This window comes from Triticum aestivum, chromosome 7B (assembly GCF_018294505.1).
Source record: "Triticum aestivum cultivar Chinese Spring chromosome 7B, IWGSC CS RefSeq v2.1, whole genome shotgun sequence".
Classification (NCBI taxonomy): Eukaryota; Viridiplantae; Streptophyta; class Magnoliopsida; order Poales; family Poaceae; genus Triticum; species Triticum aestivum.
In genome coordinates, this window is record NC_057813.1 from 406,214,517 (window position 1) to 406,229,811 (window position 15,295).

Here is a 15,295-nt window from a genome sequence, read left to right on the forward strand (position 1 = left end):
AAGCTAATCCCAAACACAGAAGCGGAAATAAGGTTTTGTAGAAATGAACTTAATCATGCACACTATAGAGGAACATATCCCTCGAGGTAGGAAGCAATAATAGTTCGAGCATAGGATATCACAGGTTTGACAATGATGATGGTAATGCAACACACGAACATATGCGGCAACATGAGAGGAAATAAGGTATGAACTATGAGGGAAAAAATAGGAAAGAACAATGACGAGGTGAATGAAAGCGACACAGAGAGATCACACCAGTCTCAATAAGATAAGTGCAACTAGAAAGTATACGACTCGAATAACTAAACTAAATGATGGGAATGCAACAAGGCGAGCAACGTACGTTAACAGATGGGAACGACAGAGATGATAGAAACAAATGATATGCAACAGTCTATGATTGATCAGATAAACTATCGTCACAAAGCACGAAAGTAAACTGCCGAAGGTAATGTAGTAAACTAGAGTGAACCATGGCGACATATGAATTTGGTAGACCAATTCGCCCTTCTGCCAAAGGACTACGTCTGGTTGGAGGGGTTGTGATTTAACACAGAAGATAAACTCTCTTCGCCCTATTCTCCTTCAACTCTGAGCTGATCAGGCTCCAGTTGATTTCGCTCATGGTAGATACTTGTCGGCGATCTACAAACCTTCGACAGACCTCTACGCGAACCAGAATGACTCTTGGTTGTTGAAGATCTTGCTCGATGAAGACAACGACTCTTCAACACTCGAGCCGACACCTATCCGTCTAGAGAGTGCCCAACTCTCAAGAGTAATAGGTACAAGAACTCTAACTCAGAACTACTGTGATGCTCAATCACTGTCTAAGTTTCAGCTCTTGATTTTTCTCTCGGTGGATCTTAAACTCAAATCACTCGAAGAGGGGATGCTCAGTCAATCTTCTCAGAAATCTTAAATGGAGCAGCCAACGGACATCGTTGGAGCGGGGTGGCTATTTATAGCCGCAACCTTCCCTGAAGGGAAAATACCAAATTGGACATGTGGAGCAGCCAATGGCCGAACGACACGAGTCCAACGGTCGCAAATTGAGCACAACAGTAACATTCCTTGCGGAGCAAGAAATGCTAACTCCTCTATTCGAAAGATATCTCCTGCGGCCCGAAGAACAACGTCTACTACTGGCAGGTAATCATTCGAAACATAAAGAGATTTCTCTCACTCTCGCATAGTTTTTGGGCTAAGCATCACAGTGGATCTAAGCTTCGAGAACCTATACCCCTCTTAATAGTACAGAGGTCCTATAACTCAAATAAATGAAAGAAGAACAAAATGAATACTACATCTTCACTTTGTCTTCAACTTCCAATCGCTGCAGTCAATTTTCTTCGGACAGAATCTCCAAACGAATTGCTCACATCAGCAATAAATTTCCAAGGGGTTAACTCCTTCACATCAATCTTCTCGCCTATACGTCTTCAACAGATGTAGCTCATTCTTCTCTGCAATGCAGATATTCTTCGGTGAAGTTCCTTGAACTTAACACCGGAGACAACATTCTCTTCGGTTCTGCATGGACTATTTCTATTTGAGTGCACTAGAAACAAATCAGTCCATGCATGTTTTTGTCAACATCTCCAAAACACAAGAGGGCAAATATTGCACCAACACCTTTGTCCAATCCGGTGAACCGAACCTAGAGTTTCCCCCGGTACCCGAAGAGGGGCACGGTGAAAGGTCTTGGCAGTGCCTCCAAGAAGGAAACGACACCCCCAGGTGTCGCCACTGGTTGCATTGGCAAGCCGAGCAAAGATTTTCTCCCTCACCTATGACCGAGCAATCCCAAAAACCATCAGATCAGGATCAAAGATGTGGAAGCCAAAGTGCCTATTGGAACAACCACCGCAAGGAGGAGAGCACGCCCATCACTAGAAGCGGGTGACACCGAGGCCAGACCGTGCACCACCCAGCACCAACCACGCTACAGGAACCCAAGTCGCCACAGGCGAGATCTAGGCAAAGCAGGCCTGGATCCGCCGCCACCAGCATCTTCACAGCCAGCCTGGGAGGGAGGCATGGCTGGACCGAGCCACCGGGAGAAGGCGACGTAACCAGGGTAGGGTCTGGCCGTAGCACGCCAGAGGTCTCGTGGGCCGGCAAGGGAAAGCAAAGGCAACCAGAGGTTATGGTTGGAGGAGGAGGGTATCCACCACGAGTACGCGCCGGGCCATAGCACGTCGGCCAAACCAACCAGCGGGAGAAGGGGTGGTGGATGGAGGAGGGGAGGTAGGGGAAGATGTGCTTTGTGATGGGTGTCGGTGTCAAAACCGGGGGATCTCGGGTAGGGGGTCCCGAACTGTGCGTCTAAGGCTAATGGTAACAGAAGGTGGGGGACACAATGTTTACCCAGGTTCGGGCCCTCTCTATGGAGGTAATACCCTACTTCCTGCTTGATTGATCTTGATGATATGAGTATTACAAGAGTTGATCTACCACGAGATCGTAGAGGCTAAACCCTAGAGGCTAGCCTATGATTCTGATTGTTCTTGTCCTATGGACTAAACCCTCTGATTTATATAGACACCGGAGGGGGCTAGGGTTACACAGAGTCGGTTACAGAGAAGGGAATCTACACATCCGAATTGCCAAGCTTGCCTTCAACGCAAAGGAGAGTCCCAACCGGACACGGGACGAAGTCTTCAATCTTGTATCTTCATAGTCCAACAATCCGGCATAAGTATATAGTCCGGCTATCCGAGGACCCCTAATCCAGGACTCCCTTAGTAGCCCCTGAACCAGGCTTCAATAATGATAAGTCCGGCGTGCAGTCTGTCTTCGGCATTGCAAGGCGGGTTCCTTCTCCGAATACTCCAAAGAAGATTTTGAACACAAGAATCATGTCCGGCTCTGCAAAACAAATTCCACATACCACCATAGAGAGCACAATATTCCACGAGTCTAACCTGTTGACAACTTTTCCATAGCATGACATCACACTGTGGCCCGGTCATTATTCGAACTGTTTTTCCCAACCTGGCACTACACATTTCACGAGGCGGTTTTATTGGCACGTCTTGTCAAAGCAGATATCGTGTCCCCCTTATCACGGGATTATCATCAATACGGGTGTGGGTAACCCAACCGTGCTGCTAGTATGACTCCTCGGTTTAGGCAAGTTCCAAATGGCCGCACAGAGGACGCTTGACATTCTTTCTCCATATAAAGAGGCCAAGACCTGTCTTTTTCTTTCCACGCCTGATCCTTCCCTTCCCCTACCTCGAGCTCCAACACCCAAGGTTCAATCCACGCGCTCCGGACCTTCAATCATGTCCGGATCCAACCTTCAAGGTCAGTGGATTGCCTCTTCTGTCACAGAGGAGGACATCAAGAAGCTTAGGGAGGCTAGGTATCTGACCGCCGAAATCCTTCTCCGGCTTCCTGCCCAAGGGCAGGTTATTCCTACTCCCAAACCCAACGAGAGCAGCGTATTCATCTCCCACTTTCTCCAAGGGATAGGCTTCGGTCTTCATCCCTTTGTCAGAGGGCTCATGTTCTTTTACGGGTTAGATTTTCATGATCTAGCCCCAGATTCCTTCCTTCACATCTCGACGTTCCTTGTTGTGTGGGAGGCCTTCCTCCGCATTACCCCACACTTTGGCTTATGGCTCAAGACCTTCAATGTGAAGCCGAAGATGATCAATGGGCGACATGCGGAGTGCGGAGGCGCTATAGTAAGCAAAGGCGTCGATGCCTTATGGCCAAAGGGTTCCTTCCCAGAGGTGTCTGACCTATGGCAACGGGAGTGGTTTTTTATCACAGCACCCCGAGGTACAAAGTGGGCAGCCGCCCCAACCTTCCGCTCCGCTCCTCCGCCATAGCTTGCATCATGGGTCAACAAGGGGCTGGACTGGGGATCGGTTGATGACGTGCGGACATTGCAAAGCCGCATTTAGGATCTCATCAAAAGGGACATCAACCTTGTCAAGGTGATCCAAGTAATGTTAGTTTGTCGGGCCCTGCCATGCCAACGTCAATCTCTCTGCATGTGGGAGTTCAATCCGGAAGGACTGCAAACTATTCAGCACTTCTTCGGCGTGATGCTCGAAGGGATGTATCGATTATTCTTCGGATCATGAATAAAGTGTCCGAACACGACAGAGGATGCATGACTCAACTGCAACCGTCCAGATACCCAGGTAAGTAATTCCACGACTGAACATGCCGTCATTGTATTTGTCATAACATTATTCTGAAAAACCGCCCTTGGCCAGGATTGGATAATAAAGGCGGAGAGGATCAGGTGTTCGACCCCTCTTCCCGAAGATTCGCAAGATCCTGTACTAACCAGGATGCTGGCTCGCGCACCCTACCAAGTGCCATCAGGGGAAAACAAGGAGTGGAATGAGGAAGCCAAAAGCGGACTTCATGCTGGAGGTACATTATGCATCCTAACTGGAAAAGTTAGTATCCCCGTGGCGGAGGATGCACGGGGAGGAGAACCTAGTATCCCCTCTCCCCACGGGAAGAAAAGGACCGCCCCCGAAGATTTAGAAGAAGAGGCCTCCAAATGAGGGAAGAAACCTTTATCAGGGGGCCCTGCCCCGGAGGGCAGCATTGCCGCACAGCGCTCACAGGGGCACCAGCCGTTAACCGAGTCGTAAGTGAACAAAGGTACTTTAGTAAGCAGGCCCTGTTCTTTTCTTGAGAATAACAACCGAGACATACGTTTTGCAGTCCGGATCATAGCCCTTCTCAACAAAGTTCGTCCTCGAGGGATCTTCTTCCAGAGATGATGGAGAGCGAAACGCCTCCTCCTACTTCCCCGCCTCATGAGGCGGACGACCCTGAGGTGTCATCCCGGAGGATCTCTCCCGACCCGCAAAGACCAGAAGGTAACTCTTCGGCTGCCCGAAGTCCGGGGTTCTTAGCTCCTAAAGAGACCAACAGAGAAGGCCCCGGACTTCCGATACACAGGCGGACACACTGGCGGGTCTTCTGCGGCAAGCGGCTATCTCAGAGGATTTAATCCGCGAAAAGTGGGTTGGATGAAGCTTTTACGAGCCTGCTAAAAGGCTTTGAGGTACACAAAGTGATGTTTTTGAATGTACCGGAAATGCAAGGTACGCTTTGTATATACAGTAGCCCCTGAGACTCTGGTTGCCATCCGGACGAGGCGAGCAGAGGATCATAGTCTTAGGTAATGATAGCATTGATTTTGTACATAGGCGGCTACAGATCCGGCGGCTGGCCAGACTGCTGAATTTGCCGAACTAAGGCGACAACTTGACATGGCGGATGCGGACATTGCGCTTGTGAACAAGCGGCTTGACGAGGCACAGGGTATGTATATTTGGGTGGTCAGCAAATATTAATAATAACATGACGCTAGGATTTATAATATGCTTTGACTGCAGATGGAGCTGCCGCCGTGGAGACCCTTCGGACAGAGCTTGCCCGGGCCAAGGAGCCAGCCAGGAGAAGCAATGCGGCTGCCATGAAGGCAGCTAAAGAATTAAAAGCCAAACAAGGTGCTCATCGCCAAAGTGAGCATAAAATAGCCAACATGGCTCTTGAGCTACAAAACGCCGCAAGCCGATATGAGCTTCTCGAAAGGGAAACCAAACAAAAATGGCTGACTTAGAGAAGGCCTTACAAGCAGCAAAGGAAACTCGCTCTGAGATCAGAGCGGCTCGGGAGGAGCTTCGGCAAGCCGGTGATATCGCGGCTGGGAAGCCCTTTTTATTGCGAATGAAGTTCAGCGATCCGAAGTATGCCCCTCTTGACCAATTGTGGAGTTCTTCAGACGTGTACCTGGATTTGGCAAAGAGTGTTGCTGACGTGACGCAGTATTTCAAGGATCGAGAAGATCATGAGGTGGAAAGATTGTTCTGGTCGCAGTTCAGTGCTCCAAGGCGTCCGCTGCTATTGAATGAGCAAATGGCCGAGTGGGCCAAGCTCCGTAGGTTTTCCGGGCTTGCCATGAAGGCTGTCGTGGATCACCTGTGGCCGAAGGAACCAAGTCCAGATAGTTATTTTGGTTCGGTGCAACGATTTATTCGTGCTGTGCCGCATATCGACGCTGTCAAGAGGTCGGCGTGCATAGAGGGTGTGCGGTTGGCCCTTGCCCGTGTTAAGACATATTGGGTGAAGATGGAGGCCACCGATGTTGCAACCAGGGGTCCGCCCGGGGGCCAGGACTTGCCCGAGCACTATTTTGAAGAAGCCTTAGAAGGTGCCCATTTAATAGAGGCTCAGTGCCCGAAGAATACCATGTTCGAGTGACATGTGTCTAGATTGTAAAAACAATGCTTTTGGTAATGAAGGCTATTTTTATACTTTTGCCCGTAAAGTATTGCAATGCCTCCTGTGCGGCCGCTTATGTATATATGTATATAACCTGAAAGTTTGCGGTCGTCAGCTTCAGGCCCCTCGCATATAATGTGGGGGTGTTCGGCAAAGCGTTTAGTCACACTTGATCCAACATCTTGGTCCGTTAAGGAGGTGGTAGCGCGGCGAATGAGGCAATCAGACTATATAGCTTTAACACTTTCACTTAGCATAGGAGTTTGACGGTGGGGCTACTATATAGCCCCTGGTATGTCCGCGCTCATCCGAATATGGTGCGTGTACATACGTGGCCAGGAAACCGGTCCTTCGTTAGTGCGGTGGAATCGTGAAGATTTCGCTGAGTCATCGAGTGGTTGACCAGTCTCTTGCTTTATCATGACAGTCAGTTTTCGGCTTTCTCTACTGAGGTGCTCATCCAGATGAACCAGGGCACAATCGCAGTAGTTCTCCCGGTGCCACCTTAGCCGATAGAGCGGAACGTAAGGTAGCAAAACACGGGAGCCAGGCAAACCCAACTATTGACCAAAGACATGATTCGGAGCTGATGCATATAAGGCCAAACTCGCGGCGCCGAACACTCCCGAAGGTATTCGGACTTGACAACATATACTGGGCTGAGTAACGCCCTCGATAATAAGCCCTAAAATTCCAGGTACGTGCATTAATCCGGCGTGACGAAAGAGCGGCTCTGCTGAGGGCATAAATCCCAAAAACACATTGGTTGCTGCCCTTGTAACGTCTATTTTAGATCAGCGAATCATAAGCTTGCCAATAACGCCGGTATCCCTCTTGGTTATTTTAAGTGCCAGGAGGGTGTGAGGTAACAAGAGATAGTAAAAAAAGGTTTACAAAGGTTTACACATCTGCGCCTTTGTCTCCGTTGTGCCGTATCCTGGAAGGGTGTAGCACAATGGTCATCTGTAAAGAAAAAGGAAGAAAACCCAGGTGAAGGAATCTGGTGTGACCATGTGAAAAGTTGGTTATTCTTAATGAACTATGAGAGTTCAATCTAGTGAGTGTAAATACGGTCGGGCCGAACTATGGGCCTTTTGCATGCGGGCAGCCCCTAGCACCACATATGGGGGTATAGCCATTAATCAAGCTCAGGTTTATCTGGGTTGTTACAACTAGTGGTGCGCCGGACACGTCTAGCCATGTCCATAGTCTCGAAGACCAATCAGTTACTTGGATTGGAGAGGCCGTTCAGTGGTTCGGCTGCTAGAGCCGCCATGTAATCTTCTGCGCGAAGAGAACGCTCTGTGTTTCCGCTGATAGTGATGACGCCGCGTGGACCGGACATCGTGAGTTTGAGATAAGCGTAATGTAGCACTGCATTGAAATGAGCGAAGGCCGTTCTTCCAAGCAGTGCATGATAGCCGCTTCGGAACAAAGCGATGTCGAAGATTAGTTCTTCGCTTCGAAAGTTGTTGGGAGAACCGAATACAACCTCTAATGTTAACGAGCCCGTGCAGTGGGCCTCTACGCTTGGTATTACTCCTTTAAAGGTAGTACTGCTTTGGTTGATTCTTAATGGGTCTATCCCCATCTTGCGGACAGTGTCCTGATATATCAGATTAAGACTACTGCCACCGTCCATGAGGACTCGGGTGAGATGGTATCCATCAATTATTGGGTCGAGCACCAAGGCGGCTGAACCTCCGTGCCAGGTACTAGTCGGGTGATCCCTGCGATTGGAAGTGATCGGGCAGGCTGACCATGGATTGAATTTGGGGGCGACTGGTTCTACAGCGTATACGTCATGGAGTGCGCGTTTGCGCCTCCCTTTTGGTATGTGGGTGGCGTAAAAATATTCACTGTTTTGACCTCTAGTGGAATTTTTTTCTGTCCCCCAGTGTTTGGCTAGCGCGGTTCGTCCTCGTTGTCACTTGGCGGCTCCCTCCCCTTGTGTTCGGTGTTTAGCTTGCCGGCCTGCTTGAAGACCCAGCATTCTCTGTTGGTATGATTCGCAGGTTTCTCGGGGGTGCCATGAATCTGACAGGACCTGTCTAAAATTTTATTTAGGCTGGACGGTCCATCTCTGCTGCCTTTAAATGGCTTTTTTCATTGACCGGGTCTGGAGCCCCTGAATCCGGCGTTTACCACTGTATTGTCTGGGCTGTCTTCATTATTTCGACGCTTGTTTTTATTGCGTTGTGGTTTTCCATTGCCATCCCTGATTTCGGATGTGCCTGGATCGCTGGTGCCGCTGCGGGCCAACCAACTGTCCTCGCCCGCGCAAAAGCGGGTCATAAGAGTTGTTAGGGCTGCCATTGTCCTTGGCTTTTCCTGGCCGAGGTGTCTGGCAAGCCATTCGTCCCGGACACTGTGTTTGAAAGCTGCTAGGGCTTCGACGTCCGGACAGTCGACGATCTGGTTCTTCTTGGTAAGAAATCTGTTCCAAAACTTACGGGCTGACTCTCCGGGATGTTGATTATGTGACTTAAATCGTCTGCATCCGGAGGTCGGACATAGGTCCCTTGAAAATTAGCCCTGAAGGCGTCCTCGAGTTCCTCCCAGCTTCCAATTGAATTTTCGGGGAGGCTTTCCAACCAGTGCCGAGCTGGTCCTTTGAACTTGAGGGGCAGGTATTTGATGGCGTGGAGATCGTCTCCTCGAGCCATATGGATGTGAAGAATAAAGTCCTCAATCCATACTACAGGGTCTATCGTTCTGTTGTATGCCTTGATGTTTACGGGTTTAAACCCCTCTGGAAATTCATGATCTAGCACCTCATCGGTAAAGCACAGGGGGTGTACGGCGCCTCTATACTTGGATGTGTCGTGGCGTGGGTCTGACGGCTGCAGTGTTCGGTGTTGGTTCTGAGCTGGTTGTCGATCAATATAGTCGGTTTGATGGCCGTGATCCTGCATAGGAACACGTTCCCTAGATCCATAGATGGACCTGGCCATACCAGCTCTTTTGTCCAGGTGCTCACGTAGATCGTGTGCTGACTTGTGTGCAGCGTCATTAGCCGCTCTGTCTCGGCCACGCGGTGGTCGGTCCGGCAGATCAACCGTCTTGTTTTTCGGTGGAATGGGTGCTATAGCCTCGTCGTCGAATTCAGGCAGCAGCTTGCGTTTAAGGTAGCTCTTTGTGTGGCAATCACCACCGTATATTTCGTCAGTGTCGAGCACTTTGTTCCATCTGTGGTTGAGCGTATCCTGCGCGGCCTTAAGCCGTTGCTTCTGCTTTTTCAAGCTCCTCGCGGTAGCAATAAGCCTTTTGTGGAGGTGCTCTTGTTCCAAGTGCTTTTCCGGGATGATGTGTGCATTGTCGTCTGGACTGTTCTCCTCTCCGAAGACCGGTTTATAAGTTTTGTCTTTGCCATCACTGTGATCGGACAGCGACCCTGGACTGTGTTCGCCGTCCCCTGGCTCGCCCTGCTCCATCGCTGGGTCTACGGGGTCGTCGTTGGAGTCGTCCGGGGTATTATTCTTTTTTGTGCCGGTATCGCTGTTTTTGCCATGGCGGGCTTTGGAGCGGCGCCGCTGACGTCGGCGCTTTGTTTGCTTCTCGATGGGATTATCCTCCGTTGCATCATTGCCATTGCTTTCTTTGGGTGTGTCCACCATATATATATATATATATATATATCATATGATGAGGTGGCTGTCCAACGCCCTGGGGGTGGTGGTTCCCGTTTTTCTCTGGCATCATCGTCCGTACCGTTGATGTCTTCGGAGTCGAAATCAAGCGTGTTGGTTAAGTCATCAACAGTGGCTATTAAGTGGGTGGTGGGTGGGTAACGAATTCCTTCGTCGCCCGCTTCCCACTCAAGCCGGACATAGTTCGTCCAAGAGTCTCCTGGCAGGGAGAGAGATTTTAATGAATTTAGCATATCACCCAAGGGCGAGTGCTGAAAGATATCCGTGGAGCTAAACTCCATGATCGGTGCCCATCTAGGTCCCATGGGCACGTATACGCGGTTCGGATCCTATGGCCGGAGACGAGTCCGAGGGTCTGACGACACAGACCTCCTTGGAAGTGAGACCTGTGTTCGGCTCCATCGCCGCTGAGTGTGCGGCCTCCATGGCGGGGTCAATCCACCCGTCCTTGGATGGCACAATCTGCTCCGGATTTAAAGCCAGGGTAGCTGCAGGTGTGATCTCCTGAACAGTGTCCGATGGCAGATCTAAGTCATGCTCATCGCGATTGTTGGGCGCACCTGTCATGGGCTCAAATCCGTCGAAGATCAAGTCTCCGCAGATGTCGGCAGTGTAGTTCAGGTTTCCAAATCTGACCTGATGGCCAGGGGCGTAGCTATCGATCTGCTCCAGATGACCAAGCAAGTTGGCCCGCAGTGCGAAGCCGCTGAATACGAAGACCTGTCCGGGGAGGAAAACCTCACCCTGGACTGCATCGCTATAGACGATTGAAGGAGCCATCAGGCCTTACCGTGACGACACAGTGGAACTCTCAATGAAAGCACCAATGTCGGCTGTCAAGAGCCTGTACCGATGACCTTAGTATAGATGTGAACCTGGGTAAACAATGTCAGTGTCAAAACCGGCGGATCTTGGGTAGGGGGTCCCGAACTGTGCGTCTAAGGCTAATGGTAACAGGATGCGGGGGACATAATGTTTACCCAGGTTCGGGCCCTCTCTATGGAGGTAATACCCTACTTCCTGCTTGATTGATCTTGATGATATGAGTATTACAAGAGTTGATCTACCACGAGATCGTAGAGGCTAAACCCTAGAGGCTAGCCTATGATTATGATTGTTCTCGTCCTATGGACTAAACCCTCCGGTTTATATAGACACCGGAGAGGGCTAGGGTTACACAGAGTCGGTTAAAGAGAAGGGAATCTACACATCCAAATTGCCAAGCTTGCCTTCCACGCAAGGAGAGTCCCAACCGGACACGGGACGAAGTCTTCAATCTTGTATCTTCGTAGTCGAACAGTCCGGCATAACTATATAGTCCGGCTATCCGAGGACCCCCTAATCCAGGACTCCCTCAATGGGTTCGATCGTGCGGTGTTCTTTCCCAGTGACAGAAGGGGCAGCAAGACATGTATTAATCGTTGCTATTAAGGATAACAAGATGGGGTCTATTCCTACATGAATAGATCTTATCTACATCATGTCATCGTTCTTGTTGCATTACTCCGTTTGTCCATGAACTTAATACACTAGATGCATGCTGGATAGCGGTCGATGTGTGGAGTAATAGTAGTAGATGCAGGCAGGAGTCGGTCTACTAATCTTGGACGTGATGCCTATATAATGATCATTGCCTAGATATCATCATAATTATTTGAGTCTATCAACTGCCCAACAGTAATTTGTTTACCCACCGTATGCTATTTTCTCGAGAGAAGCCACTAGTAAAATCTACGGCCCCCGGGTCTATTTTCTCATCATCTATTTTCAGACCTATATTGTTATTTGCCTTTTCTTTTGTTTTCATCTTTTAGTTTTAGATCTATATTATCTAAAAACCAAAAATACCTTGCCAAGTTTTATTTGCCGTTATTTGCATCTATGAATCTACCACAATTTTTATCCCGTCAACGTGACAATTTCTGGCACCATTACCCGAAAGGGGTTGACAACCCCTTTTACACGTCGGGTTGCAAGTATTTGTTCTTTGTGTGCAGGTACCATTTACATAGTGTATCTTGGTTCTCCCACCGGTTCGATAACCTTGGTTTCATAACTGAGGGAAATAGCTACCGAAGCTGTGCTGCATCATCCCTTCCTCTTTGGGGAAATACCGACGTAGTTCAAGCGACATCAGGAGTATCTGCATAGCTCTCAGTTTTGTTGTCTTGATCCGTTTTGAAAACGTCTATAGAAGCTATGAAAGTACAGGTTTACTCTCAGAGGGGGGTGAATGGGAGATTTTTAGAAATTCCTCAAACTATGATGAATTTGACAAAGATCGGAGTAAAGAAATAGAAACACAAGGGAAACTAAGTCATCACAGAATCAGAGTACATGCAATCAGGATACATAAGAGTGAAGAACATGCAATCATCCATTCATACACACATGAAGAAAATGAATTGAGGAAATGAATGATAGTGATATGAAATTCTTTAGTTCAAATTCGTCAGAGCACAAATCACAAATTCTTTAGCAGCAGAATAAACTAAGAGAGGGTTGAGGAATTTGAAACCAGGTTGGCTCAATGAAGACAATAAATTTGGTAGACCGGTTCCAGTTGCTGCATCAACTGTACGTCTGGTTGAGGTGGCTGAGTCGCAACTCAGAGGACACACAGTCCTCACTGTATTCCTCTTGAGCTAAAGTCACGTAGTCCTCGCCCAATCACTCATGGTAAGTATTCAAGGTAGACTTCCAAAACCTTCACAGACTTGTTCATCGGCACACCACAATGACTCTTGGTGTACTCAGAACTTGACGCCTAACCGTTTGGAAGAATGACAGTCTTCAAAGGTAACAGGCGTCGGATCACACAGATCAATCTCTTCAGTGATGCTCAATCACTTTGGCTCTAGGTTTTCCCTCACTTAGGATTCTCTTAAAGTCGTCAGATGATGGGTTGCTCTCTTATGACAAGTATTAAGTTCTCTTGGAGCATCCAACCAACTAGTGGTTGTGGGGGCGGCTATTTATAGCCAGGGGCAACCCAACAAGAATTGTCATAACTGCCTTTCTCTGATTGGATCCTTGTTAGGATAAGGATCCACCCGACAACTGGCATGCGGCGCAACAATAGTCAGAATTTGAACTCTCAAATTCGTCGAGGCACTCAATTTCCTCACTTTTAGGTAGAACACACTGATGAATTCCTAACTCCTCAGCATGCCCAAATTCGTCAGCGACCAGATGAACCTCGTCACTATCGCTAGCAAATGCATCAGCTGTTCTGGAGATTTCCAAAGGCTTCACTCAAAGTGGCTATAGTTTTGAGTAGGTTTGAGTATCACTTTGGAAATGTGAAATATGGTTCACCTAGACCCCCCTTTAACAGTACGGTTTTTCCTACGACTCAAAGAAGAAGAAAATAAACTATGAAAACAAAGTCTTCAAGCTTCAAAGTCTTCAAATCAATTTCTTCAAACTCCATACCAATTTCATCACCAATTTCTTCACTAGAAGAAATACATTTTTAGGGGTCGTCTTCCATGTGTTGAACCAAATCTTCTGGGACTCCGTCTCATGTGTATACTCACAAACTCATTCGTTTCTCAACCTATTTGTCATCAATACTCCAAAACCACTAAGGGGACACTTGATGCACTTACAATCTCCCCCTTTTGGTGATTGATGACAAATTGGTTAGGTTTCAACCGGAGTATAAATAATTGAAGTGTAAGTACAAAGTTTGAAGAAATTGGTTACAAGATATTGAGGAACTCCCCCTGAAGATGTGCATATGAGGAATTTGCTTTGGGTTAGAAATGCACATGGCAGTTGATTTTGTGGAGATCTCCCCCTATATCTTGGAAATCAATCATGCATGATCATAATATATTTGAAGAATATGAATGCATGATGAAAATTGGTATCTGACAAAATTGTGCATGCATGAGCAGATATATATTTAAGACCAGAGCATGCGTATCAAGTGAAGCATAAGAGTCAGACAACTAACAGTTATTAAGTTACAACTCATCAAAGAGCAAATCCAGATAAGTTCAAGAGTTGCAACTTAAGAAAAAACAACCCATATAATCGACCCGCTTGAAGACTAACTCAACCCCCCTTGTCATCGAATGACCAAAAGGTGAGGAATTTGAGAACTGGCGCCCTTGAGGAAAATCACCATGGAGAGGACGAGGGAGCGCCAAGATTGTTGGGGTTGTGCCGTGCGGAAGGACCAACAGTGTCTTTGACAACTTCACTTTCATAAGTGGTGCGAGATGAAGACTCGGAGCTTGGCATCAACGGAGGAACTTTAGTGTTCTTGAATTTATTCCTTAGCGGTTCAGCCTAGTTGAAATTCATCTAAAAGTCATCAGCAACAAGTTCTTCAACTGTTTTAAGATGTGAAAGAGTGGCCCAACTGCGATCAAATATCTCATGGAGATAATATCTGTTCTTGCGGACGACGTTATGCGTCAGTGTCATATTTGCTTGAACATCTGCAAATTGACGCTTAACCCATCGATGATGCTTGTCAAGTGCTACTTCTTGAGCTTGCGTTGGTTTTCCTTGAAGAGGAAAGGGTGATGCAACAATAGTGGCGTAAGTATTTCCCTCAGTTTTTGAGAACCAAAGTATCAATCCAGTAGGAGGCTCCTCAAAAGTCCCACGCACCTACACAAACAAACAAAGAACTCACAACCAACGCAATAAAGGGGTTGTCAATCCCTTCATGACTACTTGCGAAAGTGAGATCTGATAGAGATAGTATGATAAGATAAATATATTTTGGTATTTTATAATATAGATAAGAAAAGTAAAGATGAAAATAAAAGTAGATTGAAAGCTTATATGATAAAAGATAGACCCGGGGGCCATAGGTTTCACTAATGGCTTCTCTCAAGATAGCATAAGTATTACGGTGGGTGAACAAATTACTGTCGAGCAATTGATAGAAAAGTGAATAATTATGAGATTATCTAGGCATGATCATGTATATAGGCATCACATCCGTGACAAGTACACCGACTCCTGCCTGCATCTACTACTATTACTCCACACATCGACCGCTATCCAGCATGCATCTAGAGTATTAAGTTCATAAGAACAGAGTAACGCATTAAGAAAGATGACATGATGTAAAGGGATAAACTCAAGCAATATGATATAAAACCCATCTTTTTATCCTCGATGGCAACAATACAATACACGCCTTGCAACCCCTACTGTCACTGGGTAAGGACACCACAAGATTGAACCCAAAGCCAAGCACTTCTCCCATGGCAAGAAAGATCAATCTAGTAGGCCAAAGCAAACTGATAATTCAAAGAGACTTGCAAATATAACTCAATCATACATAAAAGAATTCAGAGGAGATTCAAATATTTCTCATAGATAAACTTGATCATACACCCACAATTCAT